At 37.3% G+C, this 23,934-nt stretch overlaps 1 protein-coding gene across 7 annotated transcripts in view; it reads left to right on the top strand.

The window, feature by feature from the left end:
• Nucleotides 1–23,934, top strand: part of CCSER1 (coiled-coil serine rich protein 1) — a 1,207,616-nt gene that overhangs the window by 546,114 nt on the left and 637,568 nt on the right. The window lies entirely within an intron of this gene.

Genomic DNA, 23,934 nt, shown 5'->3' with positions numbered 1-23,934 from the left:
TGCTGTGAACAATAATTAGGGGAAGGGCTTTTGGTACAGCTTCCTCCATTATCTAGCTGCATGGTCTCGAGAAAGTAATTTACCCAGCATCTAATTCAGTATCTAAATGTGTAAAATGTGGGGATTGTGCATCCCAAAGTGTTGAAAGTGCCATTGGTAGTAAATTTGGTGTTTTAAGTAATTTTTGAATATAACAATAAAAACATATTGTATTGTATGAAGTAAAACAATTTCCCTCTTAAATTCTAGTTCAGTTCTTCAGAAACGAAGAAAACATGTTTTGTGCTATAAGTCCTTAGTGTTTCTCTAACATATTTTTTTGACAAAGTTGCTGACTTTTCTTGTAGTTTCTAAGAGACAAGAGAAGCATGCCGCTGAATGGAAAAATGTTGCATCTGAGTCTTACTTCTCAAGAAGTAAATTTCTTGAAAGTTATCTCAAAGATAATAGAAAATTAAATAAGAGCTTGAGGAAAAATTTCAGAGCTACAGTTGACCTTGTTTTGAATAGAAATCTTTGTTTGAAAAAGACTTACTCTAATCAGTAGATCTAATTAATGGTACCTATTGAGAACTAGCTATAGCTTGAATAAACTTTGGTAGTATACTTTTATGTTAACAGGAAACATGACACATCATCATAACATCCAACATTTATATAATGCTTAATAACTAGTAATTATTGAGCACTTGGAAGTCAGGTACTCCTTCTAAATGATTTACATGTATTAACACATTTTAGTCTTCATCACTCATTTTAATGTTTGCAACAACCATATAAATTAAAAACTAATATTTTCCCTATTTCATGTGAGGAAACTGAAGTACGAGGATATTAAGGAATTTGAGAAAGGTCAGACAGCTAGTAAGCGATAAAGATTTTCAATTCTCTAAGTATCCAAATACCCCATACATTTCTGTTTCTTACTGTTCTCCATCCCACCAACCCCAGTAAGCCTTAGTTAACTTATTCCTCCCTGTTCTCAACTGGAAGCTTGTTTCTTTAAACATTATATTCCAAGTATCTGGCACATAGTAGGCACTCAGTAGCATTTGTTGAATAAATGTATGAATGGATTAATCAGTAAGTGCCGTAAAAGACAACTTAAAAAAATGCCTCTACATATGACCTATTTGACTCTAAGACCTCACATCCAGCAACTTCTTATTCCCCCTCCCTCACTTAGTCTTCTCCTGTTAATGTCACCATTTCTGCTATTAATCTTGGATAAGTTGAAACCAGAAAAGTGTGCTTTGATGTCAGCATGTATAATAGCTTCAAATGAAAACTCCATTACTTATCTCCATCCACTACTTAACTATGTGACTTTGGAAGATGTATTTAAACCTCTTAGAGTTTCAGTTTTCTTATCTGTACTATATAAATATTAGTATCTACCATATCTCCCCAGCAGGAGTATTGTACTAACTAAACTAAATATGCTTAAAACACTTAAGAGGGGCCGGCCTGGTGCTGCAGTGGTTAAGGTCGCACGTTCCACTTCAGCGGCCCGGGGTTCACTGGTTCAGATTCTGGGCGTGGACCTACGCACCGCTTGTCAAGCGATGCTGTGGCAAGCATCCCACATACAAAGTAGAGGAAGATGGCCAAAAAGAGGAGGATTGGCAGCAGATGTTAGGTCAGGGCTAATCTTCCTCAAAAAAAAAAAAAAAAAAAAAAACCTAAGAATGTTGGCATAGTGTAAGTGTTTTATGAAAGAGGCAATTTAGTATCATACTGAAATATCTAGACATTGGAGCCAGACAGACCTAATACTATTACAGGGTGGTTCTGGAAGATAGAGTTCATTAGTTACACATTTGAAGCACTAGTTTCTCAATGCTTGATCACAAAATATAAGTTCCTAACTCAGGGTTATTGTAAGGGTTAAATGAGATCATTTATCCAGAGTACCTGATAGACAATTAAAACAAAAAACAGTTAGATGCTTTGTTCAGTAATAGTTCTCCTTTCCTTTAAAGGTTCTCTTGTTCTTCTGGTTTAATATCTTGGGAGGAAAAAGGAGACAATTCACTGCCTCATGACTGAATACATTTATTAGACTATTTTCTCTTTAAAATATAAGCACTATTTTTGCCTCGATAACAGTATAACTCAAATTATATTATCTTGAACACAATGCCGCTTAAAGTTACTACTGTAGGAAGTTAAAAATTCAGGTCTAACAAAAGTTAATTTGTTGAATCTGTATTTTACAGACAACTGGCAATTGGAAGACTATCATAGGGAGACGATTTATACTGTATCTCTGTATTCCTGAGTCCCTGGATAGAAATAAACACAATTCAAACATTTGAAAAATGCATTGAAGAAGATTAATTTGAAAGTAGGATGTGCATGAGTGCGTGGATAGATGTATCTCATGTCGAAGGATTGCAAGTAAGCCTTGCTGTAAAGTATCTAAGAAGCAAAATTTATTGTAATCGAGTTCTCTAATAAATGCCAGTATATTATTGGAAGTGCACTCTTGTAGAAAACTAAACCAAACCAACACACAAACAAATTGAAAAGCCAAATCTATCATTCCCAAAACCAGCACCCCAGAGATTGCATATTTTTCCTATATTCTGTCCCATGTTTGGGGAAGGAAGTCTACTGCAATGAGCTAATGAACTTCATGTGAGGCACCATGTTTAAGCTAGAGGGAACCCTGCGTTCCTCAAGATTTCTGATCCCTTAGAGATAGGGTTAGAAGTTCTTGGTTGACTTTTGAAAATTGCTTATTAAACCACTTTGAATTAATTTGCAATTATGTATTTTAAAATCAGGTGCATTATTACCTTGGGAAAAATTTTTTCAGACAGTAGTTGAGCATTTTTGTAGAGGACTTGGGACAAAATCAGTAATTCAGGGCCACTACTATCAGCTTAGTTAAAAACACTGTTATCATCTTTCTCTAATATTGTAATAGCCTCCTACTTGGTATCCTCACTTCCTCTCCTACAACTTTATCCCCTCCCTATATTTCTCAGTCATTCTCCCGGCTTTATGCAAATGTTACATCATATCCATACTAAAAACTCTTATTCTTAAAGTGTAAGAAGCACAAGTGAAATGGCAGAATTGTCAAGTATTCTTTTGTGTCATTCTGTCCTTTTGTTTTATACTTAATCTATATTAGATATATTTTATTTCCTTGAACTTTTTGTGTTCCCTTTTACTTTAGTCCAAGTATGTTTTGCGTTGTTTTTCTTTTCCCACAGCAAAATCATACTCACAATTAGATTTCAGCTTGAACATTACTTCATCAAAAAAGACTAGACTGGGTTTCTCTGGGCCTAGTAAATCTCTTCCATAACATCATCATACTTTAAAAATCCATTCTGCTGAAAAGTATTATCATCTTTTTTCTGTCTTATTTGCTGCTGTATTCTCAGACCCTTGTCCAATGGCTAGCATTTAACATTTACTTCTTTCTAAATACTCTACTGAATGAAAGATGTTTAAAGTAATAAGAGTTATAAGATGCAAGTTCATATGAGATTTTCTCTGAAGGGAAAAGTACATCCTTGCAATGTCAGATTATACCTCATTCATCCCCTCCCCATGCAGACATTCTTCCTTGATATAGAGCCTGCCAGCTGCCAGCTCAAAAATGCCTGATGGTCCCTTGAAACTAGGGCTTGGTTGTGTGACCCAATCCTGGCTAATGGATCAGGGGAAAACAGTCTGCACTGGATGAAAAAGATATTTGTGAGAAGAAACTGTCCGTCCCACTATTAAACCCAGTTTATTGAGAACATACTTTTTGGATCTGTGTTTGCCTTCCTACAACTATGAAGGGTCACACCTGAGAACAAGTGTTTGAGGATGAATGAGACTAAAATAGAAAATATCTGTGTCTTTGAGGATGTGATGTTGCTGAATTAACTGAGCCTGGAACCACCTACTTCTGGCCATCTTGTTACCCACTTTAGGTAGGTGTCTTTTTACTTATTGTAAAAAGCACCCTAATTGATACAGATGCCCTCAGGACTTGATTGTCCCTGAGTCCCTGTTTTGTAGTTGGTCCCTATCATCTGTTGGAGTAAGAAAGGCTAGGTTGTCTACTTCTCAGTGAGGACAAGTTTCCTCTCTATAATCTGTGTTCTCCTTTTCCAAAAGGAGATGGGCTGGAATCCCAAAAATGTAAGCCCAAACATCGGTGTCCTTCTATGCTTTCTTTCTAACTGATCTCTAAGAATATTTCAGATTCATTAATAATCCGCAAAATAATTCAAGGAAAATGCTGAGATAGTAGAAATATAAATACAGTCATTTATTTTTATTGTACTTGCAGGCTGCATGACCTAGGGAACTCAAAATTTTCCATGACTAGTGTCAAATGGACACCTGGAGTTAAGGAGGCCCAGATTATCCACCATGAATTTATGTGTTTAAAAGTTGAAGATGGGAGGCAATGGAGGATGCACTTCTTCCATCCAGTTAACTATAGCTGAAAGGAAGAGGGGCAGGCAAAGGACAGTAGGCTTTTACATATCAATGACATCAGTCAAATGATTCTCTTAAAATAATGATGAACTATGGAGGCCCTATAAGCAAGACGGATAGTCAGGAAGGCTCCATACCTAGCAATACTCCCTTTTTACTTTATTAACATACTTTGCAAAGGTAACCTAAATTCACTGAAGTGTCAGCATTTCTATATATGTGTGACCTTTTAGAGACCATGAACTCTTGGAATCTAGAATAGAAAGAGTATTTCTGATAACACTTTTCTTCTCTATAGAACCAGACACTGAGCTCAACTCAGAAATTAGTCACTCATCAAACATGCAATGTGTAAACCTCTTTTGTAATGTGAGTGTAATTGTGGAGTCTTAGCTAGTAGGGCTTCTCTGAGCAACTCGGCTTTCCTGTAAAATCTTGATAACACCCCCTAACTCATAGGGCTTCCATAAAATCAAATCTAATAAGAGAATGGATATAAAGCCCATAGAACTGGGTGGGCAATCTTCTCTTATTGCGCTAGCAGTTAAGTTTGGAAGATTTTTTTCTGATAAAATATGGAATATAAAAATTAGTTACATTGGTCTCTTTGTGAGGCAGAAAAATGGTATTTTGTACCCTATTTTTTTATATTCTCTTAAAAATATCTTTATATGTAATATGTAATCTTGGCTTTAGATATTAGGGAATATAACAATTTTGACATTTTTCTCAGTTTTCTATAGCTATTGTCTATAAGCATGAAATCATGGTTTTTATTTGTTATTGAAATATTAACAGTCTTTTATTTTAGCTGTTTTGATAAGTTTTGTGTTTGCCTTGAGCAAGTCACTTATCTTTTCTGTTTCTGTTTTCTATTTCGATTTACTTATGAAAGACAGGAATAAGGATTGTGATGTACTTTATAAAAAAAGATAAAATCATATTGAAAAGAATAGCAAAAACCAAAGCAGTATGTTAAATGCCAGACACGTCAACAAAAATAAAACACAGAACATTTCTATTATAAAGTATTCTTCTAAATGATTTTTATTACTGTGAAAGGCAGTAAAATTATTACTGATAAATACTTTCTCGAGTATTCAGGGATGAATTGTCCAGGATTAAAAATATATATGTATCTCCAGAGTCTTGATTATACAGCACATTCCCTGGTCTGCCCTCATTGAACTGTTAATTAGAATACCACCAGGAAGCAACTGCTGGCATCATTAATGGAATATATACTCGTGGGTAAAATATCTTCACTTAAGGAATTTCTGAGCTAATCTAAGGAAATCAAAATCAACTTAAACTTGAAATTTTGGCCTAGTTTTTATCCTAAAGCACTAAAGGCACATAGGATGGTAGATGACTCACCCATCCATTCATTCAGTTGATATTTATTGAACTGCTCGTCTGTGAGTTACTGGACCAGATGATTTGTGATGTATAAAAATGAAGTATGGTTCCTATCCTCAAAGAGCTTACATTTAGTAGAGAAATTAAGAAATATACATAATTAACTCTATTAAAGTTCTCTCTTTTTAGTATTGAAACAAAGGCAAAAAGAGAAATTCTGAGACTAATGAAGAATTTTAACCAGATCTAAAGGCCTGAATTAAGGCAGTGGCAATGGGAATTGAAGAAAGAGAATGAATTAAAGGAGTTTTGGAGTCAGAAATGTTTTTTTGGTTATGGAATGTGAGAGAAGTTGAAAAGTCAAGGATGAGGACTTCTGGTTTCCGTTCCAACAGGTAAAGAGATTAGAAGTCATCACTTCTGTTTTTGCAAGAAGAAAAAAATCTGAACAAACTGAAAATGAATAACTTTTCTTGGGCCTATCAGAGAAATAAGGCCACGGAACAAACCACCACCCCAGGCAAATACGGAGAATCACAGCTGAGATCTGTTTACCTGGAGCAGAAACTACTGATGCCGTAAAATGGTAGGAATACTTAAATGGTCATTTTGGTGAACTGCTGGAAGCTATGTGTGGACTAGCTTGACAGTAGGAAAATCTAGGGGCCATACTCTTGGAGAGGAACCACACTTTCATGAATCTTACCTCTAGGAATCCAACTAAGTTCTCATGGTGAAGAACTAGAAAAAGCAATCTCCTGTGTCTTTGGTAGACAGATGGAAAAGTAATCAATTAAAATATACCCAGAGCATTCTTCATAACAAAGGCCTACTCTCCTGGAGAAAAGATTTTACCATGCAGAGCTGTCTTTCCCCTAGGAGGACGGGCACTTAACCAATTCCAGCCCTCTCTACCATTCCTGTGTGACTTGAGGTGGGGTGGAAATAAAGCTAAGAAAGACATGTGAAGGCAACAATCAACCCAGAGACACAGGCCCAGTAAAAGACTGATATTTAATTACAAGATTATAGAACACTTCCCTCCCCAGCTCCTTATCATGACATCAACAGGGTTCCAGTATAACAACAGTGGAATACAACTGAGAACACTGCAGAGCATAGACTCTATTTAGATGGTGTTCTTAGGATAACCCAGAGACAGCAGAGGAGACGAAAATAAGGGCAATAGAGGAATTTGAAGCCTTTGGCACCTGTACCCAGAGCAAATATTAAACACAGCCCAACTTCTAGCAACATTAACATAAAAGCTTATTCTATTTACCTCACTTATTATTACCCAATATATCACCTCCAGCTTTCAAAAAAAATTATATGGCATGCTAAAAGACAAGAAAGAACACAGTCTGAAGAAACAAAGCAAGCAGCAAAACAAAACATATATGACACAGATTTTGGAATTATCAGACAGGTAATTTAAAATAATTATAATTAATATGTTAAGGGCTCTATTGGGAAAAATAAACAACATGCAGGAACAAATGGAGATGGGCCAACCCGGTGGCGCAGAGGTTAAGTGTGCACGTTCTGCTTCAGTGGCCCAGGGTTCACTGGTTCAGATCCCGGGTGCGAACGTGGCACCGCTTGGCAAGCCATGCTGTGGCAGGCATCCCACATGTAAAGTAGAGGAAGATGGGCATGGATGTTAGCTCAGGGCCGGCCTTCCTCAGAAAAAGAGGAGGACTGGCAGCAGATGTTAGCTCAGGGCTAATCTTCCTCACAAAAAACAAAACAAAACAAAAAAATAAATGGAGAATGTAGGCAGACAGTTGGAACCTCTAAGAAAAAATCAAAAGAATATGCCAGAAATCAAAAGCACTGCAACAGAAATGAAGAATGCCTTTGATGGGCCCATCAGCAGATTAGACGCTGGTGAGGAAAGACTCAGTGAGCTTGAAGATATGTCAACTGAAACATAAAGAGAAAAGATAATGGGAAAAAACCCACTAGAATATCCAGGAACCCTAGGATAACTTTAGAGAGTATAACTTGTGCATAAGTTGTGAACCAGAAGAAGAGAGAATGGAACAGAAGAAATATTTAAAGCAATAATGGCCAAGACTTTTTTAAAATTGACGGACACCAAACCACAGATCCAGGAAGCGCAGAGAATTCCAAGCAAGATATAACAAAAAAATCTATACCTATACATATCATACTGATACTGCAGAAAACCTAAAAGAAAGAGAAAATCTTGAAAAAATCTGGAGAAAGAAAATAACTTACCTATAGAGGAAAAGAATAAGAATTAGAGCATACTTCTTGTCATAAACTATGCCAGCAAAATAATGGACTGAAGTACAGTACTAGAATAAGTCAAAGATGAATCAGGTTTCTTGATTAAGCTCAGGGGAGATGATGATGCTGTTAACTGAGACCAGAAGTATAGGAGAAATAACGGGTTGCCCTCTGGGGTGAAGACTTTAGATTTGAAAGTTTGAGTTTGACACACCTGTATTATAACAATTGCAAGTCTCCAAGAGGCAGTTAGAAATTTGGCACAAGATTTCAGAATATGAGGCGGGAGGGTGGGGGGTGCAGCGGGGGATTGGTAATGAACAGCGTCGAAGTGTTAGTTTATAGGCAGTTGCTAATAAAATAAGTTGTTAAGGTGAAGCATTTAAGGGGAGCTGGGAGAGAGCTTCAGACAGAAACCTGGGAAATAACTTTTAAAGAACAAAGGAAAAGGAAAAAAGAAAGTAGTTAAAGAGTTTGAAAAGTATCCAAACTTGGTAAGAGGAGAAAATTCTAGTGCAGAAGTCCAGGAGGAAGAGATATTTTAAAGAAGAGATTTGGCTTTGACAAATTTAAAGCATAGATCAAGCTGAGGATTGAAAAATGTTTCTACTTAACACTGATGAGAGCAGTTTTAATTAAATGACTAGAGTGGAAATCAGGTTTCAAAGGCAGGAAGATTGAACAATTATTAGTTATTTATTCATGGTGGCTAAATTGCAAATGAGGGTGTGGATTCTATAAGTGTAGTTTCTCTTTCAAGAATCTCATTAATAAAAGGGAGAGAGAGTCAGGAGTAGAAGTCAGAAATCAGAAAATGTTTGTTGTAGTTTGTTATGTTTGTTTTAGGGAAGGTAGAAACAATCCAGTTTAAAGCCTGAGAGAACTAGGAGAGAAGGACTGAGCTAAAAGGTACTCCAGTTTAGAGGGCTCCCCTCTTTTACCCGTATTCTGAATATTCGTGGACAAGTGTTTAACCTTTCCTATACTGTTAATGATTTTATATTCAACTAACTCTGAATAATTCATGGAAAACCCGTCTTTTCCCCCATCATCCTGGGTAATGCAAAGTGTCTGCCATATGAGGACAATTTATGGCACATTGTGATTACAATAGGAACCTTATACCAGTTATCATAAATGCATATGCTCATTTTATATATTCTAGTAACCATTCCTTTACTCAGCTGATTTTCAATAACAGTGTGTTCCAAAGAGTGAGGTTAGAAAGATGAAAAAGGATGGGTTCCAACTCACACCTCCAACCTAGGGGTCACCCGAGGGAAGGAAGGAGACTAAATCTTTGAAATGTGTCCCAGCTGGTTTAAAGTCTTCATTCAATCCTTGTTGAAAGCTACTTACCTGGTTTGCTACCGGTGTACTGGCTTCCTTCATTATATAGTTTTCTTCTCTTTTCTTTTTATTATGTTATAATCCTGTGACTTAACTGGCTCTCTTATGACGTTAGACCTTGCACAGCTGGACAAAATTAAAGTAGCAATGGAGGAACAGAAATTATATATCAATTTATAGTCAAAGTGAACAGAAAGCTCTATTACTCTCAAGATAGTGTGGTACTATTAAAGTACAAATCTCTCAATGTGACAAGTTTAGAATAAAGACCTCACGAATTACAATGACAATTTCTGTGTTCAAGCAAAGTAACTTGACAATTGTTGACAGAAATAAGGTACCATTCACTTTTACAGTGCATTGCTTTCTAAATAAATCTCAGTCCAATGTCATTTAAAACTATATGTTAAAATTTTGCTTTCTTAAGTTGCCATTTGCTTTCTTTATAATCTTAACGTTTTAGTCGTTTTACAATAACGTCTTTTTGCACTGACAGTTCTTGCATACTTTCTTAGGTTGAATTAACCAAATGCTTATTGCTTTCCTATGTGTAAAGAGTGCTTAGTATCAAAAGGACTCAAAGGTGCCATTCTTTCCCTGCAGGTACTTGTAATTTAGCCTTTTTACTCCAATTTTTTGGTGTCTAGTAAATATTCACGCAGTTTCAGTTTTGTGGGGCTGGGGAGTATGTATGTAAAATTCTTTCCTAACTTTACCTTTTCCCTATTTACTAAAATGAAAACTTCTGGTCTTGACTACTTAAGTTCTATTCCTCCCTACCCTCTGATGAGGGAGTTCTATATTGTGAGTTTTAGGATGAGAATCAAAAGAAAAGCTGAGCAAGTAAAAAGACGTGTGGCTCCCAACCAAGGGTTGTAGGATATTTGGGAGAGCAGCTGAGTGAGTCAGGAAAACTGACAGAGGAGAAAAGAGTAATAGTAAAAATTATTGTTGTGAACTGTGTGTTCTAGTAATGATGTTCAAGATATACAAATGAAGATCACTGGTTGTTGTGAATTTCTTTTGAATACAATATTACTCTGAAACTATACCATGTGTTCCATGGATTAAGTAGGTTACATGACTGCTAAATATCTTTGGGTAAATATTTTGTTTATCATATATATTTTTTCTAGGATATAGCATCTTTAATATTGTGAGTACATTACTGCAAACTTAGAAATTAAAAGATTTAAAATCACACATCAACCCACAACCCAAACAAAATAATTGTCATAATTTTGCATATTTTAAGATTTGTGAAAAGTATATTTTTCATGTTACCACATAGGCTTCATAACCATCATTTTTAAAAATTTCATATTTCATTGAATAGATTTACCATCATTTAATAGTTATTCTTTAATTATTGTATACTTAGGTTGCTGTCAACATTTAGACATTATAATGCTGGGTGTCTATGGCATGGCTGCTAATTTTCAGTCTTCGATGATGTTTTCTTTCAACCTCACGGCTGGGATGGGATGAGGATGGAGGGTGGATATCCTGGCATTTATTTACATTTTCTCCCATGCCTGGAGGTGATATTTTTCTGACCACATTTTGATTATATGTGAAAAATAATTGGAACAATTCCGTGTATCCATGAACTTCATCCGATACTGATTAGAGGTCAAAGTGAATTTGACTTTGGTGACCTTGACTTCTCTAGATATTTTGGTCAGCATCAAGTTGCTGAAATGTGGTGGTCCTTCCTGGGTGGTTGGCTGCCATAGCATCTGCACAAAAGTCTGTTACAATAAGCTCTGGGGTTCATTTGAATGATTTAGGTGAGTGTGACATAAAGGCAAAAATCCTGCTACAGATATGGACTTAAGCAGACGCCTGCACCTCTTCTCTTGCTCAAGAATTAAATAGTGACTAAATATGCAAAGATAAGGGTGCATTATGTTTATAATGTAAAGGAATAAAGAACTTCTGTTACATTAGATATGCTAGTAAACCCATTCATTTCTAATATCTATTATCCTCTGTTAAAAATAAGAAATACTTGGCGAGCTTTGGAGGTTAGAGACAGCAGAAAAAGGTCATGGTTTATGTACTCTCTTTTTTTCTATCCTTTCTTCTTTCTATGTGCTCATTTATTAATTATCAAAAAGATCATATATCAATTTAATTACTTATATGTATACAGTCAGCTCTCTGCATCCTCAAGTTCCACATCTGAGGATCCAAGGTTGGTTGACTCCCGGGATTCGGAACCCGTGAATGTGGAGGGCTGACTAAGGGACTTGAGCATCTGGGGATTTTGGTATCTGAGAGGACCAATCCCCCTATGGATATGGAGGGACGACTGTATAATCTATAACGAGGGGTAGCAGTTGAAAATTATGGTTATGTCTCTGCGTTAGTTTTCTAGGGCTGCTGTTACAAAATACCACAGACTCAGTAGCTTAGGCAACAGCAGCTTACTTCTGCAGGCTAGAATTCTGAGATCAGGCTGTAGCAGGACTGTGCTCCCCTTGAAGGTGCTGGGGAAGGGTCTGTTCCAGGTCTCTCTCTTAGCTTCTGGTGGTTCCTTGGTTCCTGACAGCATAACTCCTGTCTTGACATGTCATTCTCCTGTGCATTTCTCTGTGTTCAAATTTCTCCTTTTTATAAAGAGACAAGTCATATTGAATTAGGGCCCCCCATTCCAGTATTTTCTCATCTTAACCAATTACATCTGCAATGACTGTTTCCAAATAAGGTGTTATTCCGAGGTATTGAAGGTTAATACTTCAACAGATGAATTTTAAGGGGACACATTCAATCCTCAACAGTCTATTACAAAGTTTAAGTTGTATAGTTGGAGGATCCTTTATCATTGAAGCACCTTCAACAAAAGATTATTTCATTTCCTTCTGTTCATGGATACTTCTTTGCCTACTAAAAGCTAATATCTCCTCCTGCCTTCTGGATCTCATCCCTCAACACTTGAAGGATTTCCCTCTCTCAGTTATTCCTTCTTTCCCCTATATTTTTAACTTCTTCCTCCTTAAGGAATCATTCTAATGAGTCTTTAAACCTGTTCAAGCTTTTCCATCTACAACACACACACACGCACACATACACACACACGCCTTCTCAATCCTCTTAGCTACTATTCTTCATTTCTTGGAAGGAGCTTGCATTTTGGTAATTATGTAGTTGGTAACTCCTTGTTTCTCCCTCATCTTCAGTTTGCTTCTGAGCCCACTATAATCTGGATTCTGCTTCTGGCATACCACCTGAAACTGTTTTGTTAAAGTCAACAGGGACTTACTTTTTTTGTATGTGAGGAAGATTGGCCCTGAGCTAACATCTGTTGCCAATCTTCCTCTTTTTTGTATGTGGGACGCCACCATAGCATGGCTTGATAAGAGCTGTGTAGGTCTGCACCTGGGATCCAAACCTGTGAAGCTGGGGCCACTGAAGCAGAGCACGCTAATGTAACCACTACGCCACCAGGCCAGCCTCGACTTTTGATTAGCCTTTACTTTCCTTCATCTCTGTTGCATCTAACATCACCGACCTCACTCTTCTCACAGTTATTTCCTGCCATGGCTATCATGACACCATGCTTTCCTCATTCCCAACCTATTCATTTTCAGGTTTTTTTCACAGTTACTTCTTTTCATCTTTCACTATTGATTTTCCACTACATCAATATACTGGTGATTCCCACATCTCCATTTCCTGACCAGATCTGTCTCTTCTGAGCCCATGCATACATAGCCAATGCATACTATATTTCCTCAGCTGGATGTTACAAGGTACATAGAATTAAACTCATTGTATTTTCTTCATCTTAAATTCTTCCGCCTCTCGTTGTACTTGCTCTCAGCAGGAGTGAGCAGTACTTGCATTCACCCAGTAGACCTGTCAGACGTAATGTCATCCTTGCCTCTTTGCTCTCTCATTTCTCCCTCCCTGTTCCACCTGTATCTGATAGAATCCACCTTCTAGATAGCTTTCAGATCTACTCCCAGAGCCCCATTTTAGTTTAAATCCTAATGATATCTTGCCTGGATTATTAAAAGAGCCTCCTAACTCTCTCTAGAATTGGTCTTATCCAGCCTGTTCTCCGTACTGTACCCAGAGTAAGCTGCATGAACTTAAATCTGATCGTACCCTTCCATAGATTAGATTCCTATTGATACGCCATAGCCTTCTGAATAAAACTTCATTTATTATGATGGCATAAATGACTTTTATGGTTTGGTTCTCAATTTTCTCTCTTTGCTGATGTATACCTATCCACACCATTATACTAAAATGCTTGTTGTTCTCCAAACTCTTGCCATGGTTTCCTCTGCCTCTGGGAATTAAGGTCCTGCATTTGCCTTGAAACCACTTGCCTTTCTTTTGTCATTTACTAATTCCTTATGACCATTGAAATTCTGGTTAGATCTTTCTTTGTCAAGAAAGCTTTCTCTAACTCTACTACTTTTGTCTGTGTATTTGTTTTCTATCACTATGTGGCAAATTAATACTGACTGGTTACTTAAAAACCACTTTTAAGTTTTTTGTCAGTCTCACAAGGCTGAAATTAAGGTGTCAGCCAGCTGCATTCTCATCTGGAACTCAAGGTCTCTTGCAAGCCCATTCCTGTTATTGGAAGAATTTACTTCCTTGGCATTGTAGGTTGGTGGTGCTGTTTCCTTGCTGGCTGTTAGCTGGAGGCTTCTCTCATTTCCTTTTGATCTCCCTTCTCAAAACAGCAGTCGTGAGTCCAGTCTTTCTCATGCTTCCATCATCTCTGACTTCTGCCTGTTGTGACTCATGAGGGCTCATGTAACTAGATTAGGGCAACCCACATAATCTCTCTGCTTTAAGGTCAACTTTACCATACAACATACAACCACAAGAGTGATATCTTATCATATTCACCAATTTCAGAGATAAGGGCAAGACAACTTTAGGGTGCTGTTTTAGACATTCTACCTACCACAGCCTAATTGTGGTTCTTTCCTCTACATGTACTAGATAATTCTCACTGTGGAAAAAGAATACACCATGTTCTCCATCTTATGAGGAAAACTGGAGCTCTGAGAAGCAGTGTAGACCACTATTGAAGTACGCTGGTTTCGTGATAATGCACACTTGGGTTTACTTCAGTAATAATTGTTTTATAGTTCTATAATAGAAGAAAGTTGTTAAAACATAAAAATGCAGGAGCCGGCCCCATGGCCGAGTGGTTGGGTTTGCACTCCACTGTGGTGGCCCAGGGTTTCACTGGTTCACATCCTGGGCACGGACATGGCACGCTCATCAGGCCATGTTGAGGCGGTGTCCCACATGCCACAACTAGAAGGACCTGCAACTAGGATATGCAACTATGTACTAAGGGAGATTTGGGGGAGATAAAGCAGAAAAAAGAAAAAAAAGATTGGCAACAGTTGTTAGCTCAAGTTCCAATCTTTAAAAGAAGAAAAAACAAAACACAAAAATGTGGTTAATGGCACTTTCCTGGTAAAAATGTTGTAAGTATCCGCTAACAAGTTTTGCAAAGTCTTTGGGATTAGTTCAAAATTTCAATAAACGGTGGTTTTGTTATTAGTGATTGATTTATTCTGGGTCACACAGCTAAATTGTGACACAACAAAGACTCAAATGCAAGTCTGCTCTGCCTAGATTGAGGGACAGCAAGAGGTAAAATGAAAAACAGTGCTAGATTTGCAGGTTTTCTTCTATATTAGATGATAGTTTTTAGGATAGTTTAATGTTGTTCAATGATACTTGAAAACTTCTCAGTAGTCTTAAACTTAATTTATAGAATCTTTCTGTCGAAAATTTTATTTTGTAATGGAAGTTAATTATACAGCTGGGCACAGTGTGCAGGCATTCACTACATAAGTGTGGGGGATCAGAATTTGCCACCCTAAAATATGTCTCTTTGGTTTGATCATTTTTAAGAACAAAAGACTCAGAAAGAAACTTTGACCTTCCCCCTAACTGCCTAAAAGAATTTAAGATAGAAGGATTGTTCCAGGAAGGCACTAATACCCTTGATAACTGTAGTATAATATAAACTAGGTGTGGCAGACAGGAAGAAACCTAACAAGGCCCATTTAATCAAAGTCCTCCCCATGTCCCATTGTTTTTGCAAGATATGGCAAACATTGGTTTGTCAAACATTTGCTTTTCTGTCTCCATGTGAATTGCCTTCCTCCCCTTTGAAGTCTCAAACCACTACCCCCAACATCCTCCTTTGTCTTTAGATGAAGATAGTATTTATGTGGTGGCTTCGGCCACTTTGGGGAGTTCCTCAGTTTTCCTGGGTTTCTCCCATGTGCACATTATTAAATTCATTTGATTTTCACATGTTATTCTGTCTCATGTCGATTTAATTCTTAGACCAGCCAGAAGAACCTGGATGGTAGAGAAATATTCTTTCTCCTCCACGTAAGCAACCATTCAAAAGTGCATCTGTTTCCTAAGTAGAAACACCTACTTTTCCGAAATTCATGTATATGCCATCTTAAAAGACTCCTGCTTTACAATGTACATATAATGAGTATTTGAAGATATTAATATATATGCTGTTGCTATCCATTAGTGCTCTAAGAAAGAACAGAGCATGACCTTTACTCCTTTCCTTACTGTCTAATACTGGTTTATGTTTTCTAGCTGTAATGTGTAGCTTCAGCTAATGTTCATTGCTGTTTTCACAGCTTAGTTCTCTGACCTCCCAGACTGCCTGAAACCATTGCTTAAATTGAGTCACATTATCCATGATTCCTGTATAGCACAATGTTTCACTCTCTGCTTTTTCTCCTCCCCAGAATTCTACAATGAGGCCCAAATCCTTGAAAAACATCCCTAAAGTATTACTTATTTCTGTATTTTTCCTCATTGTCACAGTTCAGTGCCCCTTAAAATAGGATACTACATATTTTGGGGGATCTGCTAATCTTAGGAATATCTGTCCTCCCTGATTTTTACTCTCCTTTATTAACATGTAAAACTAGAAGGGCTTTACTCTTCTTTTATGATGCAAAAAAATGCATATGTATTACCAAGCAATGCCCATTGTTATTCACACTGTCTTTCCCCTTTATCTGAAGGTGGCAGAAATGTCCAGGGCCCAAGCGCTGGCTCAGCTCCCTTGTCCCAGGAGGATGGCAGAAGGGTGCCCAGTACCTGCAGCGAGCCCCTGTTAGCGCTATGATTTCTGAGATTTAAAGATTCTTTTGATGGCAGGCCATAACACACTCAGGTGAAAGGCAGAACTCTTTATTACTTACACCTCCAAATGAGAGAAGGCTTTCAGGCAAGGCCTTGCAGGAGGTTGCCCCCGGGACAGAATAACAGTAAACTGGAGCTGTAGGGGGCCATGTATGTATGGCAAGCAGGATGGGATTAGGTAGGTTCCCAGGGCTCCCTGAGGATTGGCTAATTTGAATCATTTCAGGAGCTCTGGGGCATAGAGGCTGTCACTAGGTGCCTGGTACTTGACCTGGTGGAGCTGGTACATAAAAGCCCTGGAGTGTGAGAGCTCAATAAGGGAAGTGTTTGGAGTGTGGACTTAATCATCTGTTCAAGGAGGGGAACTAACTGGCCTCTAGCCAGAGCCTCAAAACTGGGTCAAGATAGCATTTTAAACAGAATAAAACAAAACAACTGTATTACACTCTTCTAGGTGGGGAATGGGATGTGTTTGATGTCTTTGATTACTTTTCCTTCCCAGAAACTAAGTTCATAGTTATGTTCAAACAGCATTCTCTTACTTCATTCAGGATATGAAAGGATAAGATGTCCCCTATTCCTTACTTAAAGCATGAAAAGAAAGCAAGCATGCCTTTGTAGGGGAGGAAGAACTATTCCTCTACCCTCTGGGTCCTGCTGGCTGATCTAAGAATTAAATCGACGTGAGACAGAACAACAGGAGAAAATCACACGAAGTTTAATAACGTGTACATGGGAGAAACCCAGGAAATCTGAGTAACTCACCGCAGTGGCTGAAGCCACCAGCTTAAGTCGCATTTTCAGCTAAAGACAAAGGCGCATGTTGGGAGTAGTGGTTTGAGACTTCAAAGGGGAGGAAGGCAATTCACATGGAGATAGAAAAGCAAATGCTTGGTAAACAACAGTTTGCTGGACTATCTAACTTTGATAAAAATGGGCCTTGCGAGATGCCTTTCTGTCTCTCATACCTAGAGTTATCTATGATGATAGCTCCTCTCTGGGCCAGGACTTCTATCTTAAATTCTTTTGGGCAGCTAGGGGAAAGGTCAGTTTCTTTCTGAATCTTGTTTTTTCAAAAAATAATGAAGCCAAAGAGACACATTTTGGGGTGGTAAATTCTGATCTCTCACACCTTCATAACAGAGAGGAACTTTTAACTGGATGTTTTTAGCCATTTCATTTTTTTCCTGTGTAATCTACATTGTGGGAAGGGTCATTTAGGCAATTGCCTACCTTGATTAAGGAATACAGGTATAATGTGACAACTGTGCCTGTCTTCTATGAGAGAAAAAATGCTGGTATCAGAGAATCTCAAGACCTCTCGGGGACATTTCTTTCCCTAAGAATTTCATATCAAGCAAGTCCAATGGCAGAATAGAAGTTAATATTACTTTATCACTTGTTGACTTTCTCTGTTGAGCAACTCTTTGTTGATGAGATTATAAAGATTTTTATGTCTTAAGTATAGTTCATAATTAGTTTTGATGGAACCCATGGGTTTAGGAGATCAGGAAGCTAATTTGTCATGCCTACTAACTCGTTCTATAACACTTGGAGATTTGCTTTTCATCCTTTACCTGCAAAATACTATCCATTTAAGAAGGCTTTAGAAAATAAAATACCAATGTTTGGTTTTTTTAAATTTTAATTTTCACAAAAGAACCGGGTGAAACAAAGAATAGGATAGTGAAAACTCTAAGTTTTATGTAAGGATCATGACTTCGGTTAACATGCTCTGTTCGCTTACTATATAGAAAAGCTTTAAGTAAGATGGAGCACTTTATGTTAGGAAAGTTGTGCAACTCAATTTTTTCTTACTGATGAAAGAAAGTGAATCTAAGAAGACCTTAACAACTTGAAAATGACAAGCCTGTAGTCTCACGGAGCTGTTTTAACTTCTTAGCAAATTTCTCAGTGTAGGCTAATGTTTTTTAACTGTTCCAAAAAAATGTAGGAATGCTATGAACTTTGTTGAGAGGTTAATGAACACAACTTAAGGGTCTTGATATTATTATCAATGGTTTCCTTTTATTTTATCTTTGCTGCTATTGTCTTCTCTGCTTCGTTTTTCTGCCTAAGGCCCTACTTTTCCTAGAAATGTACCGTTTTGTTCAATAACTGATCAGGAAAGATTCTGGTAGTAAAAAGAAATTCAGTACATAAAAGTATTGTATAAATAATAAAGCCCCTATGTATACAATAAGATAGTGTTTTCATTATCTTTTGAGTGATGGAGATCAGTAATAAATCTTAAGATTTCCTAAGAGTAACACTTGCAAATGAAAAGATTATGCTGATATCCAGTCTCTTCTTTAATTGCTTGAAAATCATAGCCAGTGCGTCACTGTGTCAAGGCATAATGCTGTTTCCTTATTTGATTTATATGCTAAAAAATACACATTTAAGATACTCACTTTGAACACCCTTTGAACACCTATCATGCCTTTTTTATTTTTATGAAAAAAAAATGTTTAGAAAAAAGCACACTGTTATTGTTTAAAGTCAATAGAATGTTAGTTCATCTCAAGGGAGTGTCTAAAGTCAAATCTAGGATCTTTTTTAATTGGATGTTTGTAAACAGAAAATTAATTTTTATAGCGTCATGTAGCAATTATTGATACTGAAATAATTCATAATTTTTTCAAATAATTTTAAATAACAAGGAATTAGAGTAGTGCTTTTATTGACCTTTTTCTCGGTATTCGAAAAGCAATTCCTCTTACGGCCCTGCTTCGATGAGTATGTGCCTGCACTGCTTTCTTTCACTAGATCCCCGGGTTTTGCAGACAGCTGCTACCTTAAAGCTAAGTTAATAGAAGAATTCTATGAGGGCAGTTCTTTAGGTAGAGCTGAAAACGACACTGTTACTTGTGATACATTTTTGTGTTTTCTAATCTCTGCCCTGCAGTCTTCTCCTCCGTATTCCTATTTCATTCTTCCCTTTCTTCACTTGTTCATAGCATTCTTTCTGTCCTTGTTTACTCTCATGGAGCTGTCTGCTTTCTTTATGTTTTAATCTTTTGACCTTTTCATTTACAAGAATGAGGAAACAGCTTGTAAGTCATAAAGAAAAGCCCTCCAGAGAGAAGACCAGAAGTCTATAAATAGAAAGAGAGTCATGATGACTTAATACCAATTTTGTAACCAGTAGCCAAGAATTATGTTCATAATTTTACCTGAGGAATTCTGTGGAGGTTTGTGAATTAGAAATTATTATTTGATTTTTTAATCTGCATTTCTATTTTCTACCTAAGATCATTTTCAAGGTGATTTACAGATTTTATTTGCCTTTAATTTTTTGGCACTTGATTTCTGTTTATACAACAGTCTTAGGCCATGAGGTGATTCTAATTCCAGGCAAAAATAAATTATAGAATATGTGGGTCTGGAGTCAGCTAACTGAATTTGGGACAAATTACCCAAATATCTGGGTGTCTGGCTCTAACTTTTCAAATTTATAAAATAAAAGAATTAAGATAATTTGTAAGGAATTTTTACATCTGTATTTCTGATTCTCTGGTAGGTTATATAATGAGAACATAAATATTCCTTTGATGCATGAAATGAGTTATTTGAAACTTACACTAAATATAATGTAACAAGTCACAGAAATCATAAATTAATTCACAAAATATTTTATTTAAAAAATTAGCTCTATAAACATTTTTGTACTATAGTGAGTCATAGTTTACACTAATTATAATTATAATAATTTAGAGTTTATCCATATATTCTGGTGATCTCTATAACAAATCACCCCAAAACTTAGTGGCTTAAAACTATACTTTTATTTTTGTTTACAATTTTGTAAGTCAGGGATTTGGAAATAATTCCACTCAGGCAGTTATGGTGAGATATTGGCTGGGACTTTGGTCACCTGAAGGCTCCACTGGGCTGGATGTGCAAGATGGGTCACTCTCAGGGCTGGCAGTTGATGCCCTTTCGAAGCTCATATGGGACTCTCAATGGAAGCTCAGTGTGGCTTGTACTTAGCCTGCCTGCTGGGTTCTTTCAGCAAGGACGTAACCTGAGGGGGCGCATTCTAAGAGACCAATCACTGAAGCTGAGAGGCCTTTTCTGATCAAGCCCTGGAAGTCATGCAGAGTTACTACCATTGAATTCTGTTGGTCAAGCAAGTCTATAAGACCAGCTCAGATCCAAGGAGAGGGCGTTAGACTCCATCTTTCAATGGGAATAGTAGCAAAGGATTGTAACCATCTGTAATCTACCACACTACGAGTCCCATATTTATGAATAATTATTGAATTAGGAAATAATAGAATTGAATTTTAGTCCTAAAAATTAATTATACTTGAATGAGAAGCAGAGAATGTCATAATTATTAAATTATATATTTTCCTATCAATTAATAGTATGCATTTAAATAAGCATAAGTTTAAATTGGTTACATTAGCCTACACGCTAATGGAATAACCTTCTTTTTAAAACGAAGAAATAGGGCTGGCCCAGTGGTGTAGTGGTTGAGTTCACAAGCTCTGCTCTGGTGGCCCAGGGTTTGTGGATTCAGATCCCAGGTGTGGACCTACACACTGCTCATCAAGCCATGCTGTGGCAGCATCCCACATGCAAAATAGAGGAAGGTTGGCACAGAGGTTAGCTCAGGGACAATCTTCCTCACAAAAAAACAAAAACAAAAAAGAATATTTAAATCCAGTTAATTCTACACATCAATATGTTTTCTAACTCAATAGATTATTCTGCCAAATATGTCCTAGAATTTTGCAAATATAGTGAGAATATTGAGGGAATATTGCTATCAGCCTTCTTCTGAGAGTAAAAGTTGTTCAAGGGCTTTAATTTTGCACATTAGATACTTCGGTAAATGTTGCCACATGAACAAATAACAACAAAAAACAAACTGAGTAACTAAGATTCATTTGCAAAGTCATTCATAGACAAAGCTTTTATAAATTGGCTTCTGATGACATATGATAAGTATTTAATATGTGTTATTCCATAAGTAAATGCAAATGATTTATTACCACCTACCTGATTTAAAGCTTCAAGATTATAAACTTCTTGAAAAAGTTCCCCAGGAATAAAAGCAGAGAGTGTTGTAAAGTGAGCATATTTTTTTGGAAAACCAAGTTTCTTTACAATTCCTATTAGCCACAATATAGACAAGTCTTCATTTTAAACGAATCAACAAAATATTAATTAATTAACATACAAAAATATTGTTGATAATTAATGGAGAAAAAACAGTCGCAGTAGATTCAAGCTGAGCCTCAGACCCCCTTTCAGTAATGGACTCACTGCCCAGATGCAAATCCTGTGGTCAGCTGACTGCCTCCAGCTGTTAACACCTTTAGGGCCTGCCCCAGTTTTCCAGCTGAAGTCAAGCTCATCTCTGTGCGGGCTTTCCGTTTACTGAATAAAGTAACAGCAGCTGAGATCCAGTTTTTCTTGAGGCAGCTCCCAACCACTGATTGAACAGGGAGTGGTATAAGAGCCTACCCCCTTCCTGTCAACAAGGGATCCCTATAACAGGAGATCTTGGCTCTGAAGCTCCTCATTTAGCTGGCAGAGGATTTGTTGGGTATGACTCTTGGTCCAACTGTCCCCTTGCCCTGCTAGAATTCTTCCCCTTTTCTTTCTTTCTTTCTTTTTTTTTTTTTTGAGGAAGATTAGCCCTAAGCTAACATCTGCTGCCAATCTTCTTCTTTTTGCTGAGGAAGACTGGCCCTGAGCTAACATCTGTGCCCATCTTCCTCTACTTTATATGTGGAATGCCTGCCACAGCATGGCTTGACAAGCAGTACGTAGGTCTGCACCTGGGATGCAAACTGGCAAACACCAGGCTGCTGAAGCAGAACCGGCAAACTTAACTGCTGCGCCACTGGGCTGGCCGCCACCCTTTACTTTTCACATGGATTTATTCTCCAATAAACCTGTAGCACCCTTAACTCCACCTCAGTATTTGTTTCCTGGAAACTCCAACCTGTGACAGCATTTTTTTTTATGAAGGGATTTAAATTTTTAAATGAGATATTATACAAGACTTCAGGAATATAAGTACTAGTACAATAGAGTTTTTGTTATAGGTAATTTATGGTCTGGTGTTATCATGGGGCTCAAAGAAGTAACTAGCACAGAACCACAGGGCTAGTTCATTGAAGCACCGAGGACGTGATCCTAGATCTCTCTGATTCTGGGAAACATCATTACTCTCTTATCTACCTTTGAAGTCTGCCAATTTTTCCTCTGCATTGATATTAAAAATGATGAGTATGAACTCTATCCATGCAAACCCATGATTTAGGAAAGATTGGACTACTATAAAAGAGAAGGAATAGACAGAGATAATTATCTCCCAATCAAGCTGGTGGCCAGCAAATGAAAAGAGATATTCGTAAATTAAAATATCTGTTCTTTATTGCTTAGTATAGAGGAAGCAGAAATTACTAACACCATGAGAACCAGAATATACAAGTATTCTGTTTTCTGTAATCCATTAGCTGTTTTCTTCTTTGTCAGCTCAGATAAGGGTAACATAAGCAGAAAAAGTGGGAATTCTCCTAAGATTTATGCTGTTTATTTGGTCATTTTATGGGAAGGAGACATGGATTTGAGCATTTTGTGTGTGTCAAGTACAGTGTTTGGTGCTGATGATATGCTAATGAAATAGTCTGTCCACTCAAGGATGGAGGGCTCTAGTCCACTGAGGCTGGGGAATGAGCAAATGACACATGAAGTATTAGGACTATATGAAACGATGTGTGGTTTAGACACCATGGAGCATGCCCTCACCCTCAAGGGGTACATCATCACTCAGCCAACAAGGGGAAGCTCCCTGGTGGAATGAGTAATGCTTGAAATGCATCTTAGAGCACGAGAAATTGTAGGGATAGCGGGATGCAGTGGGTAGAAGGCAATGTTATCCGGAGATGTGCATGTGTAAAGCAAGGAGATGTGAAACAACATTTTGCATTTCAGTTCTGTAGGAGTGAGCAAATGTTGTAATAAAGTTGGAAATGAAAAACTTTGAAACTCTGGAAATAAGCAAGTAGCAGAAAATAAAAGGCACTATACACTATGCTAAAGAGTTTTTACCCTTCCCCCTTTTTTTCATGAAAGAAGGGGTGATTAGGTGTTAAATTAAAAAGTGATGCAATTAATTCCCATTTAGGAAAATATCTCTGGCAGATGGGGAAAGTGATAGAGGAAAGCACTTTAGAGGCTGTTGCAGTAAAGTCAGGTAAGAAGCAGGAAGCACCTAGACTAAGTCACTGAGGGACAGAGTCCAGGAAATGGAGGTTCAAGAATTTGGTACCAGATTTGGTTCAAAGTAAGAGTTGAGAGTATAGGACGGCTTTCTGCTTATGC

This window comes from Equus przewalskii, chromosome 3, assembly GCF_037783145.1.
Source record: "Equus przewalskii isolate Varuska chromosome 3, EquPr2, whole genome shotgun sequence".
NCBI lineage: Eukaryota > Metazoa > Chordata > Mammalia > Perissodactyla > Equidae > Equus > Equus przewalskii.
Note: the sequence above shows the minus strand (reverse complement) of the source record. Positions and strands in the feature narration are given on the sequence as shown.